Raw genomic sequence first — 22,398 nt, forward strand, 5'->3', positions numbered from 1 at the left:
ATTTTTTCTTTCAGTTGACCATAAAACACTTATTATGATATACATGTTTTACAAAAATTATAGGCCTCGTTTTTGTTGATATCAAAGAAAAGAGAGATGTCCACAATTGTTTGTTAGGTAAAATTACCTTAACAGATTTTTGTGCTTTTTTGTCATAAGAATAGAAAACAGTGTTTTGCAAGTTGTGGGTCATGCACCATCTGAAGGAAAGTCTCCTGAGATACTTCCCTTTCAACTTCTCTTGGCGGGGTCTGGAAGTCTACAATTTTAACTAATTTTTAGGTGATTTTTATTCATATTTCAAAGTTTAGGAGCCAATAAGAGAGTAGGTAATGAGTCTACTCTGTGCAGATTTTCACATGTAAATGGATGTTAAACATTCTCCTTAAATAATTATTAAACATGGTTCAACAATTTGAGGATTAGCTGATTGTTTTTATTCTTCTTTCATTCTCCAGTCCTTCAGCCCCTGCCCAAGGCATACACACATAGGTCTCTAACATTTTAAGCTAAAACTGCTTTGGAAAAAAATGGATTCTTCTATTATTATGTCCTTGTATAAACTTGAATATCACCCAAATGCAATGTTTTAATTTCACTTCATTTTCAAAATGCTTAAACAACACACACACACACACACACACACACACACACACACTAAACATGGAAGCTGAAAAACAAAGTATCTTCAAAAATACTACAGATTGAACATCTGACTATGCTTCAAGATATTTTCATTGATTCATTTGAGACATTTTCTGTTGAGCTGATCAAAAATTATCAGAACCCTTGTCGGTTTTAGGATAATTTTACTGCTACTTCTAGCTGTAACCTGGCAAGTAAAAAAAATAAAGAAAAATGTAAACACATCTTGTTCTAATGCAGAGATGAGTAGCACTGAAAGAGTCCCAGTGTGGCACTTCTGGCTTTGGTCAACAAGGCTGAAAAGCAACCTGGGACAAACAAGGGAAAATGGAGGGGAAATGTTCCCATAAATTCAAAATTAAGTTCCTTCTTCAATTTCCGTGAAACAAACTCCCTGTGGTGAACATCTGGCAGGCCATTAACTTTTGTTACTTTATTTTATTAAAAAATCTTAAGGTGAGAAAAATTTCTCTGTTTGGAGACTTGATTTAGCATTCAGGCTAAAAGTCTAGGCCATTGTGTTGTCATTTGCATGGTACCCATGATCCAATAGGGCATATCACACTTACAGCTTTTACTGTTTTCCATCAAAGGTTGCGGTTATTTGTCGTTTTTAAGAGTCATTAATTATGAGTTATTTTTTAAATACATAAATCATCTGATCGGTGGCCCATATCTGCTGGAAGAAAAGTGACTGCAAGATTCTTCATACTTTACAGCTTCTTACTTGCATTTTTTCACTGCATTATTTTCTACAGGCGCTTGAACGTCAAAACTATTTACATAGAACTTTTTCAATGATTCATCAGAAGGATGTGAACTGTTGATTGCACCATTTTCTTTATTTGCACAGCTGCTATAACCTTTAATCTAAATTATTTTCTTACTCTCTTTCTCTTTTCTTTCTCTTATTTTTTTCTTTTGTGAGCTAATTGTCACTTTCTTAAGTAAACATTCGTATTTCACCACCAGAACTATTCTTGCACATTACTTTTAAGCCATTGCAATTGCTTATTAGTCAGGTTATTTACTGTGAAAAGTGCTGAGTAAATGTTAAACAAATGAAAATTATTTATTTTTTCCTGAGTATAATGTAATTTATGAACTTGCATCTTTGTATTTCCTGGATTATATGTGTGCATCTATCTGTCTATCTAATCTCATCTATCTTTCTTATTTAACATATTAAGTGTGTTAGTCTGTTCTCATGCTGCTAATAAATACATACCCAAGACTGGATAATTTATAAAGGATTGAGGTTTAATGGTCTCACAGTTCCACATGGTTGGGGAGGCCTCACAATCATGGCAGAAGACAAAAGAAGAGCAAAGGGACACCTTACATGGAGGCAAGCAAGGGAGTGTGTGCAGGGGACCTCCCATTTGTAAAAACATCAGATCTCATGAGACTTATTCACTATCATGAGAGCAGCACGGGAAAGACCCACTCCCATGCCTCAATTACCTCCCATCGGGTCCTTCCCATGACACGTGGGAATTATGGGAACTACAATTCAAGATGAGATTTGGGTGGGGACACAGCCAAACCATATCATGAGGTTTAAATAAAGCAGTTGTAAGTTAAAAAATGTACTTAATTTTATGAATAAATCTAATAAGTGTTTTCCCACTACAGCAATACACAAGTATAGTTTCTACTTATTATAATTGCCTTGCCCCTGGACAGTGATACAGTACTTATGGCAAGCTGCTAACTGATCCTCAATCTTTTATAAGTAAAAACATACACATTTTCTTCTTCTTTTAGCTTTTTGTTAAATGAAATGCAGAAAAACTTTAATACTGTTTTCTGAAACAATTATAATAGCTAGTTTTTAGTTTATAAAACAGATTACATTATTAATTTCAAAATGTAGGAGATTAAGTATAAGCTGAATTTTGTGTTTTGGTTGTGGATTCTAATATGACACATAGTGAGTTACATTTAAAAATACAAAAACAGGCTTATTTATATTTTTCCCCAATAGTCTCAGCTTAACTAAATATCTACATCTATACATATCAATGTATAAAATGCTCTGCTGTTTGCAGAATGAATTTTATAGAACCCCTTTGAATTTGGCAGTAGCTCCAGAAATTGAGTCTGGAATGGTATGATTATGGAAATGAGAAGTCAGCAGGACAGATAGCATTTTGAAAACGGAAGAGTGAGGTTCAGATTTCAAAGATTTTTATGAGGTTGTATAAAGAGTAAAAGCAAAGTTCTATGATTCTAAATATGCTGCTCTTTCCAAAATGGTGAGTTTTATTGTTTTTAATATTTTTAAACTTGTTTGAGGTATTTTAAAACACACATATGAAGTAGAGTATAAAAATTAAAACAATTTTATATGTATAATTGAACCTTATAACTTCTCGAGAAAAATAGGAGATCCATAAAGAATTTCACTTTTGTATTGCTTTTTAATTATATCTGTAATATAAGAATATTTTATAAGCTATTCCAAAACCCAGATGTATATAGAATTAAAACATGAAAGCCCACTTTTAGGCTCTCAAAAGCAAATTCTATTTCCTTCTGCCAATACAACTGCAATTTTCTTATCTATTTACTGGTACTTAATTTTCTTTTTTCACTTAAAATATATCTTGGAGTTCTTTTTGCACAATTTATTTTGTTCTTTTTAATTAATTCATAGTTTCTGTAGTAAAGATATGATATCATTTTGAGACTGGAGAGTTCCCTGGCCTTCGTTCCAGATCATGCAACAGAGGTGTGGCTCTCTGTTCAGCCGCAGCAAGCTCAAACCTCTTATTGGAGGGGAAGCATGCAGACAGGGAAGTGCAGGAGCCAGGATGAATGGCCTGGGCTCCAGCCCCATGGCAGTGTCTAGGGGTGGGTGTGTGTGACTCCTGAAGCCCGAGTGGGCATGTGTTACAACGCATTCTCTCAGCTTTGCCATCCACAGAAAGCTCGTGTTAACCAGCTCAGTGTCCTCTCCGTACCCAGGTCCTTGTCCAGCGTCCAGGAAGAATCAGGTCACATACAGACTTGAAGGATGAATGCAGAGGTTTTATTGAGTGGTGGAGGTGGCTCTCAGCAGGATGGATGGGAAGCTGGAAAGGGGATGGGTGGGAAGATCATCTTCCCCTGGAGTCTGGCTGCCCAAAGGCTGATCTCCTCTCCATTTGTCCCCAGCCGAACTCCTCTCGGTGTACAGATGCTCCTTCTTTTTTCTCCTTCTCTGCGACGCTGTTCTGCCATTCGTCTGCTTGCCTTCTCCTGGAGCTTGAGGTTCAGGGTTTGTATGGGTACAGGATAGGGGACATGACGGACCAAACGGCAACTTTTTGAGAGCGAAAACAGGAATGCCTGTTCTCACTTAGGGCTGTGGTTTCCAGGCTTGAGGGTGGGGCTTACGTGGGGGAACCATCCTCTGCTACCCAGTATTTCCCTGTCTCCTGTCCGTACCAATTTTATTTATAATTTCTTCATTGTTGAGAATTTTGTCTATATTTTTGCTATTAATAAATTATTCTTTAATGAACTTCTTTTTCATATCTCTGAGTGCACAAGTTAGTTTTTTTTTTTTTTTCTTTTTTTCAAAGATGGAGTCTCGCTTTGTCACCCAGGCTGGAGTAGAGTGACGTAATCTTGGCTCACTGCAATCTCTGCCTCCCAGGTTCAAGCGATTCTCCTGCCTCAGCCTCCTGAGTAGCTGGGACTACAGGCTCGTGCACCATCATGCCGGGCTAAGTTTTGCATTTTTTTAGCAGAGATGGGGTTTCACTATATGTTGGCCAGGCTGGTCTCAAACTCCTGACCTCAGGTGATCTGTCCCCTTCTCTCTGGGATTAGAGGCATGAGCCACCGTGCCTGGCCCAAAAGTGAATATTTCTAACAGGTATATTTCTAGAGGCACGACTATTTGTTTGCCATCATGCTCACATTTGAGTTTGATACATCCTGCCATAGTACTTTGTCCTATCAACAGTGTATAGGTGACCATTCGTCTCCACCAGTGCCAAACCAGATATAACCAATACTAATAATTACATCTTATTTTATTTTTTATTTTCTTGATCACTAGTTGTGCTGATTAGTTTTTAAATATTTATTTTCTCTTAGAAGTACCTATCCCTATTTTGACGATTTTTCTATAAGATTTTTTTTTTTTCCATATTGGCATGTAGAAAGATATTTTTTTTTTTGAGACAGAGTCTTTCTCTGTCCCCCAGGCTGGAGTGCAGTGGTGTGATCTTGGCTCACTGCAATCTCCGCCTCCTGGGTTCAAGCAATTCTCCTGCCTCAGCCTCCTGAGTAGCTGGGACTACAGGCACGTGCTACCACATCCAGCTAATTTTTGTATGTTTAGTAGAGACGGGGCTTCACCATGTTTGCCAGGGTGGTCTCGAACTCCTGACCTTGTAATCCACCTGCCTTGGCCTCCCAAAGTTTTGGGATTACAGGTGAGAGCCACCATGCCTGGCCGGTATGTAGAAATAATCTAGCTGAAATCTAGACATAAAGGCAGAAGAGTGAGGTAACTTCCCAGTCCTATGTTTTTTCAACTACAGTAAAGGCATCTGCTTCATAGTAAGGGCCGAATAATTTTTAGCTATTTTTATTAATCTTCTATGACTATGTATTGAAATCCACAGTACTCTTTCTAAAGAAGGCTATTATTAAGATTCTTTACAGAATACAAAAGTACAAAATAGGATAGACATGTTCCCAAAATGTTACCTATATGTATTTCTATTACTTGATATGCAGATACCTAAAGGGAATCATTAAGAGGGTCTGTGGGCACTTGCCACATTTTAAGTAGAAACTCATTATTTGATGAATTTAATCAACATTGACAAAGGGAAGTTTTCTCAGGTCTCCTCTCCAAATATATATCTATCTGATTTATCTAAATGTACCTATTATTTAATCAGATAATTGCTGATCTTTAATGAATTTATTATTTGTAGATATAATAATGTATGTAGAAGATTTATGGAAATTAATTTTAAATTTGTTACACTTTCAGGTTACTGGTTAAGTTTTGTGGAGTTCCACTATTGTCTATTTTCTTTGACTTTCTTTGAAATTTTAGTTCCAGAGTGTTTATTCTATGTATAGGTATGTGTACACACACACATATACATGTAATATACACAGAAAATATATATGTGTATGTGTGTATTTGCATATTTTGTCAGAAAAACATTATTTAGAGAAATGGAGGATAGATGAACCTCAATCTGACCAGCAGACATGCCTTTTTCTTGAAGAAAGAGAATCTAATACTAGTGTCTATGCAGACAGATTTTGACAGGTAATTTTCTTTTATTAAAGAATAGGTAAAGTCTTTTTCCCTTATAACTTTTCATCACTGTAATTCCCTAAAATTACTAATAATCTCCAAAGACTCTTCCATACTTTTATCACCTTGCTCTTTTCATCTTCCTTCAAGTTGCTTATGCTATTGCTACTTTATTTCAAAACTTGCTTCTTACCCACTTTATCTGCCAACTGAGGTTTTACCTTCTGAGGCTCTTCGAGTTGCCTTTTCTTGCCAGCTGGCTGCATGCTCTCAACATGCTTCTGTACACTCACTCTCTGCCTTTTCATCTTTCAGTTTATACCATCTCTCTTTCCTCTCTTCTTCAGCTGCACTGAGCTTGTTTTATTTTGTGTGCATAGACAGAAAATGCCTTTATGACAAGAAATGCCACTGCTAATCTTATTTTCCATTTCTAGTGTATATTTTATTAAATATTTTTGTTTCATTTTTTAACCCATGTACTGACACAGTGCCAGGCTTATTTCAAGATTTTAAACTCAGTCAACACCAACTGCCATGTGTTAAACTAGGAGGAAAAAAAAAGACATCAAACAGAATAAGAATTACTGGAAATCAACGGCACTTTCTGGATGAAGGACTTTGGTAATTGAATTGTTACATAGCCACTAGGTTTAGGCAAAGGAATACAAAATGCCCAAGATAAAACTGAGGTGAATTGCTGAGTCTGTTAAACTAGATTCAAATAATTTGCTCCTGTGATAGAACCTATTCCTATAGAAAGGCATCATATGACTGAACCTGAAAATAAAATTACTGTCAGATATAAAGCTCGTTGTGAACACAGTAGCAGTGCTAGAAATGTAGAACATTAAAAAATATAACCAAGTGCCCAGTTATGATTTACCATCAGCATCAGGAAACAAACATATTGCATAGGCATTAGGTTTAGAGCAACTTTTTTTTCTATATATGTTAATAGGAATAAGCAAATGGAGAGATTAAACTTTTTTTCTGTTTCTGACATGCTACTGAATACATTGAGGCCAGCCTAGAATTTTAAAACTTCTTGAAAATATATTTTCAGCATTTCTATTCCAGGATAACTCTTTGCATATTTTGATGTAAATGTTTCCTTGTTTAAATAACCCTGCACATACGTGTGTGTGCACTACAAGGTTAAAAAAAAAGTCAAATAAGATTGCTTTGCTCCAGAAAGAACTGTTGATATATAATGATAAAAAGTAAAATTAAATATTGAATGCAATGAGAAATACAGGTTTAAATTGGTTCACAGTAACACATTGCAATTATCTTTTCCAAAGACAGAGGTCATTACTGAATTAATATTTGAAAAATTCTTTCTATTTATAGGCCTTCAAAATGGTGTACTCTTGTTTTGAAACTTGGAGAATGCCTTAACAGACTGTTTGCAGGCCAGATTCCTTGTTTCAGCTGTAAGAATAGGTTGGCTGCTCTTCCACAGAAATAACAACTTCGGTTCTTTAGGGTCTGATGTCTTACATTCTGGAAGAAAGAGGAAATTTAAGTTTTTTTTCTATAAAAATATGGTAGCCTTAAAAATGAACAAAACAAAGTGTTGGTATGATATTTAAGTATATAATTACACAATAAATTTGGAGTTTTATGTAGTCTAGATCACATTAATATTGGTCTTTTTCAATCCGTTCTATAAAGATGTATACCTCATCAAACATAAATTGCCATTTCTTTATATATCAGTGTAATTTGACTACTTTTATTTCAAAAACCACAATTGTCCTATGGGTTTTTTCTAGTTACGTCTTGTGAAAGAGGAGAATTTATGCTAAGGCCATCCCAATTTCTCTGCATTTCTTGAGGATTGGAAATTAACTAGTAGATAAGTGATTCTTATGGAAAGCTAAGTGCACATTGAACTTATAAAGCTATTAAAAAAAAAAAACAGGGCAGTCTTGGAATTAAAGTCCTGCTATGTCTGCTTCAGGTGCTTTTTACTTTATCTTTATCATTATAATTGGGAAGACTCAAGACTGGAATAGCAAATGATTAGTCAAGCCTGCAATTTCAATTCAGTGTTGGAGATGTGGGTGAACATCCTTGTTTGCTCAGGGATTTTTGACTCCAGTTCTCCTGTCATTGTCCTGTACTTTTTCAAATGTTAAAAACATACCATTGGAATAACATTCAATATGACAGTATTTTGCGTACAAGATAACAATGTCAATACGGAGAAATCACAATATACTAATAGCTAGATCTATATATTTTATGACCAAGTTGAAAGAACAATGGTAGCTAAAGATAAATAACATATAGCTTTTGTTACATGCTGAATTACTGGGAACATTACATTTTCTTATATATTCTATTGCACAGGTAGGGAATCAGAACACTTTTGATGTGTTTGTGGATGGTTTGTGTTTGGAACAAAAAGATGCAGTTTTCTCTCTCTATATATATATATTTTTTCATTTTATCCAAACTGGTAAATGTTTCCTCTCCCTTCTCTACTGACAGTGATAATACCGTTTAGATCACTGAGGATATATATTTCCTAGGAGCTCAGATTATAATAATATAATATTTATATAAAATCTTACAATTTATACAAATCTTCATATTTATCATCTACTTAGTGTGGTCTTTATTGTGTGTGCCATGCATTTTTATTCCTTAATATTAAAGAACTAAAAGGAAGACAGTTTACTTAATGTGGCCTAGCTTTCCTCAACCTATTTAATACTGTTTTCTGTAAACCAGGTTACTGATCCCATGAAAAATTCCAAAGGTAAAAATCATAAAGAAAATAAAAGGACTAATCAATTTGAATACAAAATAAATTTTATGTTTCTGAGTGGAGTAACTAAAACCCAAATAGAGTAATGAGGAGAATAATGATGCAATAGCATGATATTTTGAATTGTTATCTATAACTTATTTTTAACAGTTTTCTTCTCCAATGGAAACTTTCTTCATTCAGAAGCTCAGCATTCACCTTCCTTGTTTCAGAAAAGGGATAAGACCACAGAAAGCAGAGAAAACAGAGCACATTAATTCTGAATTTTCACATTCAAGTAGCCAATTCAAATTGATAGCCAAGGGTTATGGCTCCTTTTTACCTCCTATACTCCAAGAAGAAGAATAATTGTGCCACAAAATAATAAATATGTAGATAGGATGGATTCCTAAGGAAAAGGTGTTGGGAGCCATTGCTTGCCAGGAATGGGCCTGGGTGAAGCAATAATGTTTTGGGGCAATCTGGGGACATAGATGCCTCGTCCTTCCCTTTCTGAATAAAGCACAATGTTAGGACCCAGAGAAGGCTTTAAGACATGTTTGGTCAGGGATAAACAGATGGAGTGCAGAAGTTTCATGCTTCACTATGGGCCCCAAATAAAAGAATGAGCCCCTGTATCTCTGGCTAAGTCATATAAGTAAATGAAAGCACAGGAGTTTCTGAAGAAGCCCTGCAGCTGGAAAAGGGTTGGTTTAATTGTACCTACCTGGACTGATGTTTGTGGACCTACTGGAGTTAAATGTAGCTGAAGTCTCTGTTTAAATGGTTGTCCTCCCTGCCCTGGCACAGCCTCTTGAAATCTAATGCAATCTTGGGTAAAGAAGCCTAAAATGATTGCAATTATGCCTGAATTCCTGAGTTGAATGAGGTTAATAAGTAGAGGATTTTTTGATAATATAGATTTGGCAGATTAAAATTCTTACCTATTATAAGAACAGGGTTTTCTTTCCCTGAGGCTAAAGGAGATTCCGTAACAACATGGTAAGAGGGTATCAAGACAAATCTAGTAGAGTTTAGACAGTGGTGGGTATCTGAGAAGGAAAAGGGCCTCACACTACATCTCCCAGCCTGAGCCGGAGGAATGGAGACAGAAATTCTAAGTAGGGTGCATGTACAAGTGGTCCCAGGACTTTATTTCTTCCTCATTTCAGGGTAATGCTCAAGGAGGTGGCAACATGGCATCAGAAACAAGCCCCGAGTAGAGAAGGTCTTAGGAAAACTTGGCAGAGTTTCTGGGCACCTGTGATAGCCTGGGAGGGGTGGAAGATGCACACAAGTGGCAGAGGAATAGACAGAAACTTGGCTCCACAGACTTAAGTGGTGCTTGTCAAAGAATAGTCCTGTGGACCGCAGAAGGATACTAATATATTAGGAAAACCTGGGCTTGACTTGATGGTTTGGAAAGACAAATGATTTAAAATAATGTGCATGAACTAAGATTGAAGGAATGATGTGACCAGAGGCACCTCAGTAGATGCTCAGGGCATACCTAACGATCCCGGCAAAGTACACCTTTACACTGCGCACTCATTCTTTTAATCTGTGAACACATTCCAGAGGTAGGAAATAGGAGAATGGGGAGATGGTGGTGAATTGCCTAGATTAAGTTCTACCACAGGGAGGAATCTGGACTCCAAATAAAATTATTTTATAGAAAACTATAAGTACATTTCTCGATCAACTGAGTTTATGAAATGTGATTTATAATACTTTTCATTTACATGCCATTTTACACTTTTCAAAGTATATTCTTTTACTTCAGTTGCACATCTGCAGCAGTAGGTGCTAGCAAAACGTATTTTACTTTACCCATGCTGTTAAAATGGAATCTTTACAATTGAGACCTACTGAAATTAGGCATTTTAAAAGCCTCTGAAATTAGAATCTTTGTTCTTTCTTTTTCGGAATTTTAGAATATTCTAGTAGTCTGAAAAACTAGATCTTAATGTTCTTCTAACTTTTCTGATTAATGGCTGTTCTTGATCAGAATAATTTAGGAAATCAATACAAGGAGCTAGGCATCAAAAGTCAATTCTGATCCTTATATTGTCGTTAAGTGACTTTTAAAATAGATTATTGTGATCGTTTTGCTTGAATTTCTATTGCTATGAAAAAATTTTAAGTAATAAACATGAATCACTTTATTATAGGGAATTGCTAATTCATCATTTTATGCTTAAAAAAATATCTTCCAAAGCAGGGACATTTTATGTAGGCCTGGTAAATGTTAAAATACAATCTACATAAAATGTTATTAAGGGCTGGGCATGGTGGCTCACGCCTGTAATCCCAGCACTTTGGGAGGCGGAGACCAGTCTGGCCAATATGGTGAAAGCCCATCTCTACTAAAAATACAAAAATTAGCCAGGCATGGTGACACACGCCTGTAGTCCCAGCTACTTGGGAGGCTGAGACAAGAGAATCACTTGAACCCAGAGGTGGAGGTTGCAGTGAGCCAAGATTGCGCCACTTCACTCCAGCCTGGGTGACAGAGCAAGACTCCATCTAAAAAAAAAAAAAGTTATTAATGCCTTGACATATTTGCCATTAATTCAAAAGGTTAAAAGGTTAAGTGAAACTAAATACAACTTTAAATAAAAAGCTGGGCATATGCACTGGGCCAAAAGAGTTACAAGTTACTTGTAATTAAATGTTTAATGTTATTTATATTTGATGACTGTGATGCAACTATAAAGGCATGCTACAAAAGAATGGATGGTTTTGATAAGTTGTTTAAAGTAGTATTTTATTAGTCTTAGATATTGTTTTAATGGGTTTGAATATCAATTGTATGTTATACTATAGTTCATACTTCTGACTTTTATTTCATGGCTCGTATGTGGATTTTAATCTCATATTCTGAGGATAGTCTTTTAACTGATTCAGAATTTTTTGTACTTCTGCTAGTTATGCTTTTGTTGAACTGTCTTAAAAATGCACATTCAATTAAATTTGCTTCTTTCAATTGTTCCATATAATGATGTTCCTATAAAAGATACAATTTTAAAAAGGGCTGCCTATGACTTTCATGTCTAATTTCTTTTCATTCAGCTTAGCTGATGATAGCATAATTTTGAATTTCACAAGAGTACCAGTTGGTTTATTTCAGTTGGAGGCTAAATTTACAGGAACTTATGGAAACTCCAGGAAATTCATATCATTCAATTACTTGACTCTCCCAACAGCCACATCTTCCTCACACAAAAAGGATTTGTGTAGAGTAAGAGCTAAACACCTGCAAATGGACATGAAAAGAACATGAAAAACAGATAATACATACAGAAACCTGAGTGATTTTTAAAAAATTTTAAATATAATCATATTATTTCCCTCTTAAAATGTATTAGGGCTTTCTGTGGCATAAGAATGAAGTGAAAAAAAAAAAACTCGTCATTACCTATAGGACCTGTCATGTCCCGTTCCCTGCTTACCCCTCAAAGTTCACTTGTCATCTTTTTGTCTCTTCCTGTAGCTTTATTGGACTTTTATGATAACTTCAGTGTCCTATGCCCTTTTTAGCCTTTGTTCCTTTGCATGTACTGATCCCCAAAGCCTGAAAACTCTTCTCCCTATCCTCTTCAATCTGGCTAACTCTTATGTGTCCTTCAAGTCTCAGCTTCAAATATAATTTCTTCTGTGAAGACTCTTCTGACACTTCAAACAGAATTAGGTTATTGCTCTTGAATAGAACTTTTTTTGTGGCTGTTCCCTATCACCTACCTCAGATCTTGACATACTAAGGGCATTCAAGAATGCCTCTTGACTGAGGAATCTTAGGAATTATGAGGCCTCTCCGATTAGATTTAAGTATAGAAACATCTTTATGTGGGAGTTATTGAGGTTCCTGCTGTTTCACCACTTAGTCATATTTCTTACCTTACAATTGTAAGCTTCCATTCAGAATTAGTATCCAGGTGCAGTTTGAGAGCTCTTGATCGCCAAATATGCAGCTCTAACCTTCAAAACTCAAATGCCAAGTCTTTCTTATTTTCCCTTTTCTTGATACCCATCATGAAGACTGGGAAATAGAGAGCTGGAAGGAGGTTGAGCAGAAGAGCTCAGACATACCCTGAAAAAATTCCACATTTATGAGACCCAAAAACAAGACAATAGAACACGCCTCATTTTGGCCATCAGATATAGGATCTACTTCCTAACTTATTTTATGCCCTGATAAAAATGGGTAAAAGAGTATGAAGACAGACAAGGGTAGATTAAACAGTCTGCAAGTCTACCCAGAGGCTGCATGATAAGCATTGCATCATGGTTTATTTATATCTGTGGAAAAAGAAACTATGATTTTAGTAATAATACATTTTCTGTTTTCATAATTTCATTTTCTAGTTCAAGTTTTTTTTCTCTCTTTCTTCATTCATTGTGTCGTGAGCGTCCTGTGACAGTGGCCCAGCTGGCTAAACAGCAGTCTGAAAACTCAGGTGCTGCGTAGCCTATTCCCTGCTGGGCTTTTAACTTGCTGTGTAACCTTGAACATACTTCTTAATATCTCTGTGCTCCAACGTCAGGATTTGTAACATAGTGGAAAAAAGTATTAAACTGCAGGCATATTTGTGAAGAAACACTAGTAAATGTGGTTGAAAAGCTCTTTGAACATATAAAGTCCTAACCATAAGAAAAAGAGGAAATCAGCCAAAAGAACAACTGAGAATGCCCTTAAATGTACTTAGCTGTTGATGGAGAGATTTAGGTCTGATGTGTGGAAAATTTTCCTGACAGTGGATTGTTAAAATAGGCTACCTCTTTGGCTTATAATATTTTCCTGCTGTTTCACATTTTATTATGTCAATGACAATCTCCCATCAAGGTATATGTGGAAGCTATAAAATAGAAACTGTGCCATACCTTGTTATACGAGATATGGCCAGGTTTTGAGTTAACGGTCTTCATTAGTGATCAATTTTCATCTGTATCTTAGACAATTACTAGGCAGAATCTGTCAAGTAAATAACATTGTTTGGTGGCTCCAGAATTTCACAGCTTAAGGTGTGGTCTTCTTAACAAAATAGTCAACCTAGAAATCCGAAGTTGTAGAAATTGAGGCATTTGAGACCAGGGAAAGGGTATTTTTATTTATTTATTTTTAGTCAAAGGTCCTTCTTGGGGCTGCAGAAATCACATCCTAAGTGATCGCTTGTTTTCAGCTTAATTCCAAATTTATTATCCGATCTATTTAACCTCTTTCTTGAGTACATGGTAAAGAGTTGGCATCTGAGAAGAGATACATTTCTGGAGGGAAAGTTTAAAATAGTGATTTAGGAATTAAAATGTGTACATAAAATATTGTCTAAAGGGATTTTTAAAATTTACTTTTAGATGTCATATAATGAATTCATAGAAACAGATTCGTTTCCAGAATGTTACTATTGCTCTCCTAAACTTTAATATTAAAGTTTATTACAGCTTCTTTTTTCTATTTGGAACATTAGTCTTCTATATGTGTGCAAAAACAAATACCCTACCTTAAAAATCAAATAATGTTTTTGCAGTTATACCCAAACATAAGGTAATAATATTGATGATATTAACAAGATATAAAATCCAATGTAAAAATCCTACTGCATTAGTATATGGTTGGTTTTTTTTTTTTTTTTTGCATTTTTTAAGATTGTCCTAAATATGTCCACCGGGCGCAGTGGCTCACGCCTGTAATCCCAGCACTTTGGGAGGCCGCGGCAAGCGGATCACGAGGTCAGGAGATCGAGACCATCCTGGCTATCACTGTGAAACCCCGTCTCTACTAAAAATACAAAAACAAAATTAGCCGAGCGTGGGGGCGGGCGCCTGTAGTCCCGGCTACTGGGGAGGCTGAGCCGGGAGAATGGCGAGAACCCGGGAGGCGGAGCCGGAGCTCAGCGAGCCGAGCTTGCGCTACTGCACTCCAGCCTAGGAGACAGAGTGAGACTCCGTCAAAAAACAAACAAACAAAAAAAAATTGTCCTAAATATGTCACAAACTCTGATGGATGTGCATAATATTACCATTAATTTATCATAAGTAAATCTTGTGATGCTTACACAGAAGGAGTCTGAAGATTGTGAGATCACTTTGGTTTATCCATAGCTTTTATTTTGCAATTTCAGTAACTTATCTCAAGTTTCAGTCTCTAACTTGTCCTCCCTTGATAAAGATTTTTTAAGGAATGTAAAAACATTATTTTCAATACATCAGTAAACTTGCAGTGTTTCCTAATTAAAATCTAAACCTTCAGGCATATAGCTTTTAATTGTGACTAATGTGAAATAAAATTAAATTTGGCCTAAAGCTGTCTCTGTGGATAGCAAACTATGACCTAACTTAGTATATAAGCAAACTGCAACCTAACTTAAGGATGTAAACAAACTGCAACCTGAATTAAGAGTATATTCTTATAACAAATAGCTGAGTCACAGCCAATCACAGCAGCCACGATTCAGCTAATAATCAGAGGCCGCCAACTATTCAGACCAGGCTCATATAAGGGAAACACCTAGCCATAACCAATCTATTTCTGTATGTCACTTTCTTTTTCTGTCTATAAATATTGCCTGCCCACATTGCTGGGTCGAGCTCTGTGAACCTCTTCTGGTTCTGAGTGCTTCCTGATCTGTGAATCATTATTTGCTCAAACTCTGCTAAATTTAATTTGTCTAAAATTTTTAAGAGTATATTTTATGGCATTCTAGTTGTTTAATTGTTGAAAATATAGTGCAGGCTTTCCTTAACATATATCACAGACAGCTTTCTGAGTTATGGTCACAGCACAATCGGCTATCTAATTGAAACGGCTTCCCTCTGTACCCTCAGCCTTGAAGTTTTTTCTTGATATGACCTTTGTCTTTCTGTTTTCAATTTCCAAATTTTTAAATGGCAAAATTACAATTTTTTTCCTTTTCATTATAACATGATTGAAAAATCCCCAATCAATACTCAATACAACATTTACTATTAATAACATTTTAGGCTTATCATGGAGTTTCTTTTATGATCAGAGTAAGCATGTTATTTTCCAAGAGGAATATACAAACTTTTCCTTTTGAAAGCATAGGTTAAAATGAGGGAATCTTTATAAAAGTGAATGGAGGAAGAGCACAACCAATGAAGCCAGAAGATGTATTTTACTTAGAAAAGCAGACACAAAATTTATAGTGCCCTCTTTAAATAATACATTAGTTTGACCCTGCTGTGCTATATATTTTTATATATTTAATGTGAACTTGGGGACTCATTTAGGTTTGGACCAAGCTAGTCTTACCTGTATCTATACCAGTGAAGTTGTTGCTGCTTACAGGACAGAAAGAAGCAGTGACTCATACATGTCAATCCTCTGAGACAAGTTGAGTTTTATTAACTGCCACAAAACATTTTCTTTGTGTAGGGTCCAAAGCAGCATTCAATATATTTAGGAGCTTTGTCATATGGCATACGTTCTACTGGTCATTAATAATATTAATACTTCTATATTTTATATGATTAATAAAATTGAAATTATGTGCTTTGTTATAATGGAAAGTGAAGAACTGATCATCATTTCCTGAAATATACTCTATTGGTTTAAAAATAAACCACCAAATAAATACCTTGCCTTCAAATTTAAGCTATAGAAAAACTCTTTTCTCTAGACCTGATTTACACATACAATCAGGATTTGTTTTCTTCTTCCTTTTTTTTGTAAGAATTGACTAGTTAATGTTTACAAAGTATTTTGAAGGTATAAAGTGCTGTGCAAGTGCTAAGCCCAATAAAAAGTATTTTATACAAAATCTGAGAGCTGACTTGTACAGCATCCAGCTTTGTGAGTGAATAGAGTAAAGACGATTAAAATCAACATCATTTGTAATTTAAAATACCGTGAACAACAAAGGGGATCCAACTATTGCTTTCGTTTGGCAGGCTGCAAATATAGATTGCTGAACAGCGGTAGTCTGTCAATATAAAGCAGTTAGCACTTCACTAAATAACTTGAGAATTGTCTACTTTAGGAAAAGAAATATGAAATCAGATTTGGTGTAATATTATTTTAATGGATTAACTATATCATTATTAAAAAGAAAACTACAACTCAACAAAATCCACGAAAGTCTTTGCTATAGAACTTACCAGTGTGGTGAATGTTCACAAAGATGAAACCCTTTCCGTGAAGCCTTTCCCTAGCTCCACCCATCTTGAATGTGCAGAGGGCTGATGACAGAATTCAATTGCATAGAAGAAAGAAAGCATTGTATTCAAAGAAAGCATTATATTCAAAGAAAGTATTGAGAATAGATAAAAGATTTTTTGGTCACAGACCACTCGTGAGGTGGAGCTTTGGAATGCAGGTTTCCACAATCCTAGTTTCATAAAATGAAAAATATTTTATAGTACTCTAATAAATGGTGATTGAGTCCACAAAATATTCTTAGAACTTTGAAGGAATGCTTTTACTTACTGTATTTTTATAAAACCAGTTCTAAAAAATAATTTAACTCTGCTCTTAGGGAATATACGGATGAATAAGGCACAGATCATGAACTCACTGAACTAGCAGTAGGGAAATTATAATAAAACGCGTAAGTAAACACCTATACTACAAAAGAGAATGCGGGAGTTAGATAATTAAGGTATTAATTTGATATTTTGGGAATTTAGAGGAAGACATTCTGCCTTCATCAGGGGAAATCAAATAATACTTTTAATTAAAATTATGTAGTTCTGCCAATTTATATACCTGTCACCTCTAAATTATTTCAGATAAAAGGATTTAAGGGCTGGGCCCGGTGGCTCACGCCTGTAATTCCAGCACTTTGGGAGGCCGAGGCGGGTGGATCATGAGGTCAGGAGATCGATACCACCCTGGCTAACACAGTGAAACCCCGTCTCTACTAAAAATACAAAAAATTAACTGAGCATTGTAGCGTGCGCCTGTAGTCCCAGCTACTCGGGAGGTTGAGGCAGGAGAATTGCGTGAACCTAGGAGGCAGAGCTTGTAGTGAGCCGAGATCCTGCCACTGCACTCCAGCCTGGGGGACAGAGCTGAGACTCCGTCTCAAAAAAAAAAAAAGGATTTAAGGTAACAGCAACAATAAAAAGATTAATTTGTTCATTAATTCTATAAGTATCCTGACTCTGATTGTATTTATATTTTTTATGTTTCTGTTGTTGTTGTTTTGAGACAGGATCTTGCTCTGTCACTGAGGCTGGAGTGCAGTGGAATGATCACAGATCACTGTAGCTTCCAACTCCTGGCTCAAGTGATCTTCCCATCTGTGCCACTGGAGTGGCTGGGACTACAGGTGCACACTACCATGCCTAGCTAATTTTTAATTTTTTTTTTTCTGTATAGACAAGTTCTCACTATGTTGCCTAGGCTAGTCTTAAATTCCTGGCCTCAAGAGATCCTCCTACCTCACCTTCCCAAAGTGCTGAGGTTATAGGTGTTAGCCACCAAGCCTGGTCCCATCCTGACTCTTACAGTATTTAAAAACAAAGATCTTGTGTTTAGAAAATGCATTGCTTTGTTGGAAAATCAAAGCTGTGTGTGTATGGTTCAGAGATTAATTAATTTTTTTTGTGATACATTACTTAGATTACTATGCTTGAGGACAGTCCACTCATTTTTTTTAAAGTTGCAACAAGATTCATTCCCATATTTTTACCTAAATTCTGGGCAGATAGGTTACAGTCAATATGCTTTAATCATCCCATTGGCCAATGGACCTTTTCAATAACAAAAAGAGATATGACCTGCCCCCAAATGTGAAGAGATCTAGATACTATCGAAGTAGAAAAACTATGCTTTATTACCATTGTAATACCTTCTACTGATAATCTTATTCTGTAGCTTGTGGCCCTCTCACACCCAGGTTCCTCATGTTGCTTCTTAATCTTCCATCGTCCGTATTCCTGGGACCTTACCACTTTCTTTTCTGCTGCTAGAGTTTATCATAACTCTCTTTTAATGTACACATTCAATGAAAAGTATTTAAAAAATTTTTAAGTATAAGGACATTAACAAAATCTCTCATGATCTCACTACCCAGGATAATTATTTTTTAAACTATTTTGGTACATATCCTTCAAACCATTTTTTCCAACCCGACTTCTTTAAAAAGTTGTTATAATACTATATAAATACATATTTACTTAACCTCATTTTATCAACTTTCTAAAGATTTATTCTGGAAGGTGTTGCTGGTGCCTTTTCTCCATTATTTAAGTTTCAAGAAATAAGAAATACCAAATGCATGTAAATTTCCAACATAAAAAGAAGTTAATTCACAAAGCTCAAAACTAAAAATATCATATTTGAACAATGCCAACATTACTCTTTGCCTAAAATATTTGAGTATGGAAGCTGTATCCATTCATGAATCAATATTTATTGAATGCTCATTAAGTGCTGTGAGAAACACTGGGAGGAGCACAGTATTTTGCAATGCAATGGGATGTGATGGGCAGGAGTACTGCCCCGTCAAGCATGATTTGTGTGATCGTGGAGTAACCGTTTCTATACATGTCAGGTTCTTCACTAGACTTTGGGCTCCTTGACTTTAGGATACATAATTCATTTTTGAATCACTAGCACCTAACACAAAACATAACACATATTGGGTGGTTAATGAATTGAATTAAACAACAGGACTATATTGGATAATTTTAATCCAAGTTAAATTCTAATTTTGATGAATAATTCCTAAGCTATATATCAATCATTCATCACTAAAAAGACAACTAACTTTGGTTTTTCACATATATCAAATTCTTATACTGTGACAGCCAATGTGTTTTAAATATATTGGCTATAACCTTCACAAACTCTAAGGGGTAAAGGCCCTTGTTTTTATGATTTTATAATAACTGAGGTTTAGAATATTAATTTTCTCAAGTTCTCGTAGCAAGTGAAGAACAGTATGTGAATCCAATTTCAACACCCACTATAGCAGACTGTTTCACAGATGATACCTTAAAGGAAGGCACCGAAGTTCAGGTGACTAGAACTTTCAGAAATTAAAATCATCACTAGCTTAAAAGCAAACTGTAAAGGTCCTATATTTGCATTTTTTTTTCGGAGGAGGGACCAACAATTGTGACATGCTACTCTAGATGAAATAACTCAGCTTTGTTAAGTAGGGGTAAAACATACTAGAAAGTTTTCTTGTACTGTATTAATTTCTCAATTCTGCATGTGGAGAAGGATACTTTCAAAGTGGGACTTATCCCAAAAGACAGCGAATAAACTAAAAACAACTTCTTTTAAGGTTAAAGTAACAGGGTTTTACAAGCTTGAATATCCTATTCAAAATATTCCATATTGGCGGACACATCTGTGAAAGTCTAAGTGAAATTTATTCCATGTGACTAGAGTTCAGACTTAAGAACAATGAAGAACAGTGAATGGAAATTCTTAGGGAACTGAATCTAAGTCTTTAAATCATTTTAACAATTACGGCTACCTGTCCCACAAGAGGGCAGGTGATTGTGTCTTTGATCTTTATTACCAGGGCCTGGCATCATGTCTGATGTTGTAGTCACCTTTCAACGTTGATTTACTAAGTAAATGAATGGATGTTCAAACAAACAGCATAAAGGGCTACTTGGTAAGGTAGTGGGTTCCTGTTAATGGAAGATCAATTCTCAGTCTTGATGGGGACTCGTCAGTATTCTGTGGAAGTATTCCTGAAGAGCCTAGTACGAGAAAAGCCTAGGACTAGGTAAAGTACAGATGCTCAGCTAGGAAAACCTGGCTGCCAGGTCAGGGTGGAGGTTAAAGTTGGACAATGAGCTAAGAATTCCTGCTTAGAAAGTAGATCAGTGCCAGTGCTGGGGGTGGGGCTGAGGCTGCAGAGCTGTAGTAAGAGGTTCCAGCTGTCAGAGAACAGGCAGGCCATTTACATGAGTAAGTCTTAGATGCCTTTGATATACAATATTTTAGCATTTTGATGAGTTAAGATTACTTGAATACTTGGAAAAATAAAATTGCAGATCTTTTCATAAACTGTTAGTAATTACTAAAAAGAAATCGTTTCCAGAAATAGTATGTTCAAATCAGTGGCTCTCAAATATGACAGTATAACTCCCAACTGTGAGTATTAATTCTGATTTAGGAGTGCGATGAAATTGTTTCTAAGTTAACTTTTCACTTAAAAAAGAAAAAAAAAACAGCCCTCTCCTCTCTTCCTACTACTAATAAAATATAACCATACAGTTTTTAATAGTTTTGGATGTTCTTTGATATATAGAAATACTTCTTCACTTATGTTTATGAATGTCAGCAAAATGGTTTAAAAGTGAAAATTTAATTAACACTTTTAACTTTTTTTGCATTATAGTAAATAAGTCTGATTGTTTATATGTTAATTATGTTATTCAATTATCTATAATTTTAGTTTTTAGGAGCCTAAGGTATCTGTTTTAATATTTTCTAAAGTTAAAAAAAGATTCTCTCCACTTTAAATATCAATTTTTCTCCTCTTCCAAAGAACCCCCAAATTTAGTTGACTACCTTGCTGCCCCCCTCAAAGACTGGATTCCTCCTACCAATGACTATCGACAAATGAAAATATTTTGATCAATGAAAACTAAGTATTACATGTAACTTTCAGGAAATATACTCAAAGGGATTTTGAGATATCCCTTCTCTTATTCCCTTTTCTTTTTTCCTGGGATGTGGATAGGATGACTAGTGCACAAGCAGCCATCTTGCGCAATGAGGCGGGACGGAGGATGGTGGAGTATCAGAAAGCTACAAAACAGCTCTGAGCTGTTAAATTTGAATATCTAATACTGAAAGTGAATAAATATTTATCTTATTTGGCATCTTATACTGGTACTGTTATTGTGTTTGCCATTGTTAATGTTTTATGTAACTGAATGCTGATACATCAGAAGATTGAACTGTCATGAACAAACACACCCACATACTCTAACATTTGTGTAACACTGTTGTAACTGATTTGTATTGGAGCTGCTGAGCAACCTTTACCGCTCTGACAGTGATACAAGTTTACCAAATACCTTTGGCGATTTGAGCCATCATAAATTGACATCCATGACTGATGTATTTCTAAATCTTACCTTCTGGGAAACAGGAAAGCTATTTCAAAATCTTTCTCCAAACCTAGTACTCTCTAAGTTGTTAAAATATATATTTGGAAAATGAATCATATCTAATAGAGGAAATTTTTTCAAATAACTTTGTAAATTTAGATAAATTGCCATATTGTCATTTGAAGTCTGTAATAATATAAAAAATTTGTGATATTATTTTATTTTAATAACACTACAGTTTTGGCTATCCATTCACATGATATGTAGTAGAGTGCTTGCATTGAGACCTAGCTCCTTGTTTGTGCTCTGTGGCCTCATATCTTTTTATCCCATGAGTTTGCTTTTCAACATAGACTTGACTGCAATAAGTCAACTGAAATTTTGCTGAGTACCGTTTATGGAACCTGGAGTCAAAGGCTCCTTCCTCGCCTTTGGGTGCTCAGGGCATTGCGCCAATATTTTGATTTGAGGTCATGTTATTCCTTTATTCATGCTGTTCACAATGTGCCTATTAAATGTATACCTATATTAAGAATTCCTGCTGTTATAATAGGTGTACCAAATAAAACTCAAATCATGCGTAAATGCTCCATAGGGAAATTGGGCAAAGTCTGTGAAACTGGCTTTTTAAAAAGCATTAGGGATGTTTTAAGAACATCTTTAGTAGAAGCATCTAAAT

The 22,398-nt window shown here is 35.5% G+C and overlaps 1 long non-coding RNA gene across 2 annotated transcripts; it reads right to left on the reverse strand.

Annotated features, from left to right (window-relative positions):
- Positions 1-5,818: 5,818 nt before the first annotated feature.
- LOC129493155 (uncharacterized) lies at positions 5,819-16,853 on the reverse strand. 2 transcript variants are annotated; one of them, XR_008661054.2, is made up of 3 exons: positions 16,794-16,853; positions 12,576-12,768; positions 5,819-7,426 (listed from the first exon to the last, which is right to left on the reverse strand). It is a non-coding gene; the product is annotated as an uncharacterized lncRNA (long non-coding RNA). The 2 variants fall into 2 exon arrangements; XR_008661053.2 differs by lacking the exon at positions 16,794-16,853 and adding an exon at positions 13,560-13,780.
- Between the last annotated feature and the right edge of the window lie 5,545 nt (positions 16,854-22,398).

Source organism: Symphalangus syndactylus, chromosome 11 (assembly GCF_028878055.3).
Source record: "Symphalangus syndactylus isolate Jambi chromosome 11, NHGRI_mSymSyn1-v2.1_pri, whole genome shotgun sequence".
Classification (NCBI taxonomy): domain Eukaryota; kingdom Metazoa; phylum Chordata; class Mammalia; order Primates; family Hylobatidae; genus Symphalangus; species Symphalangus syndactylus.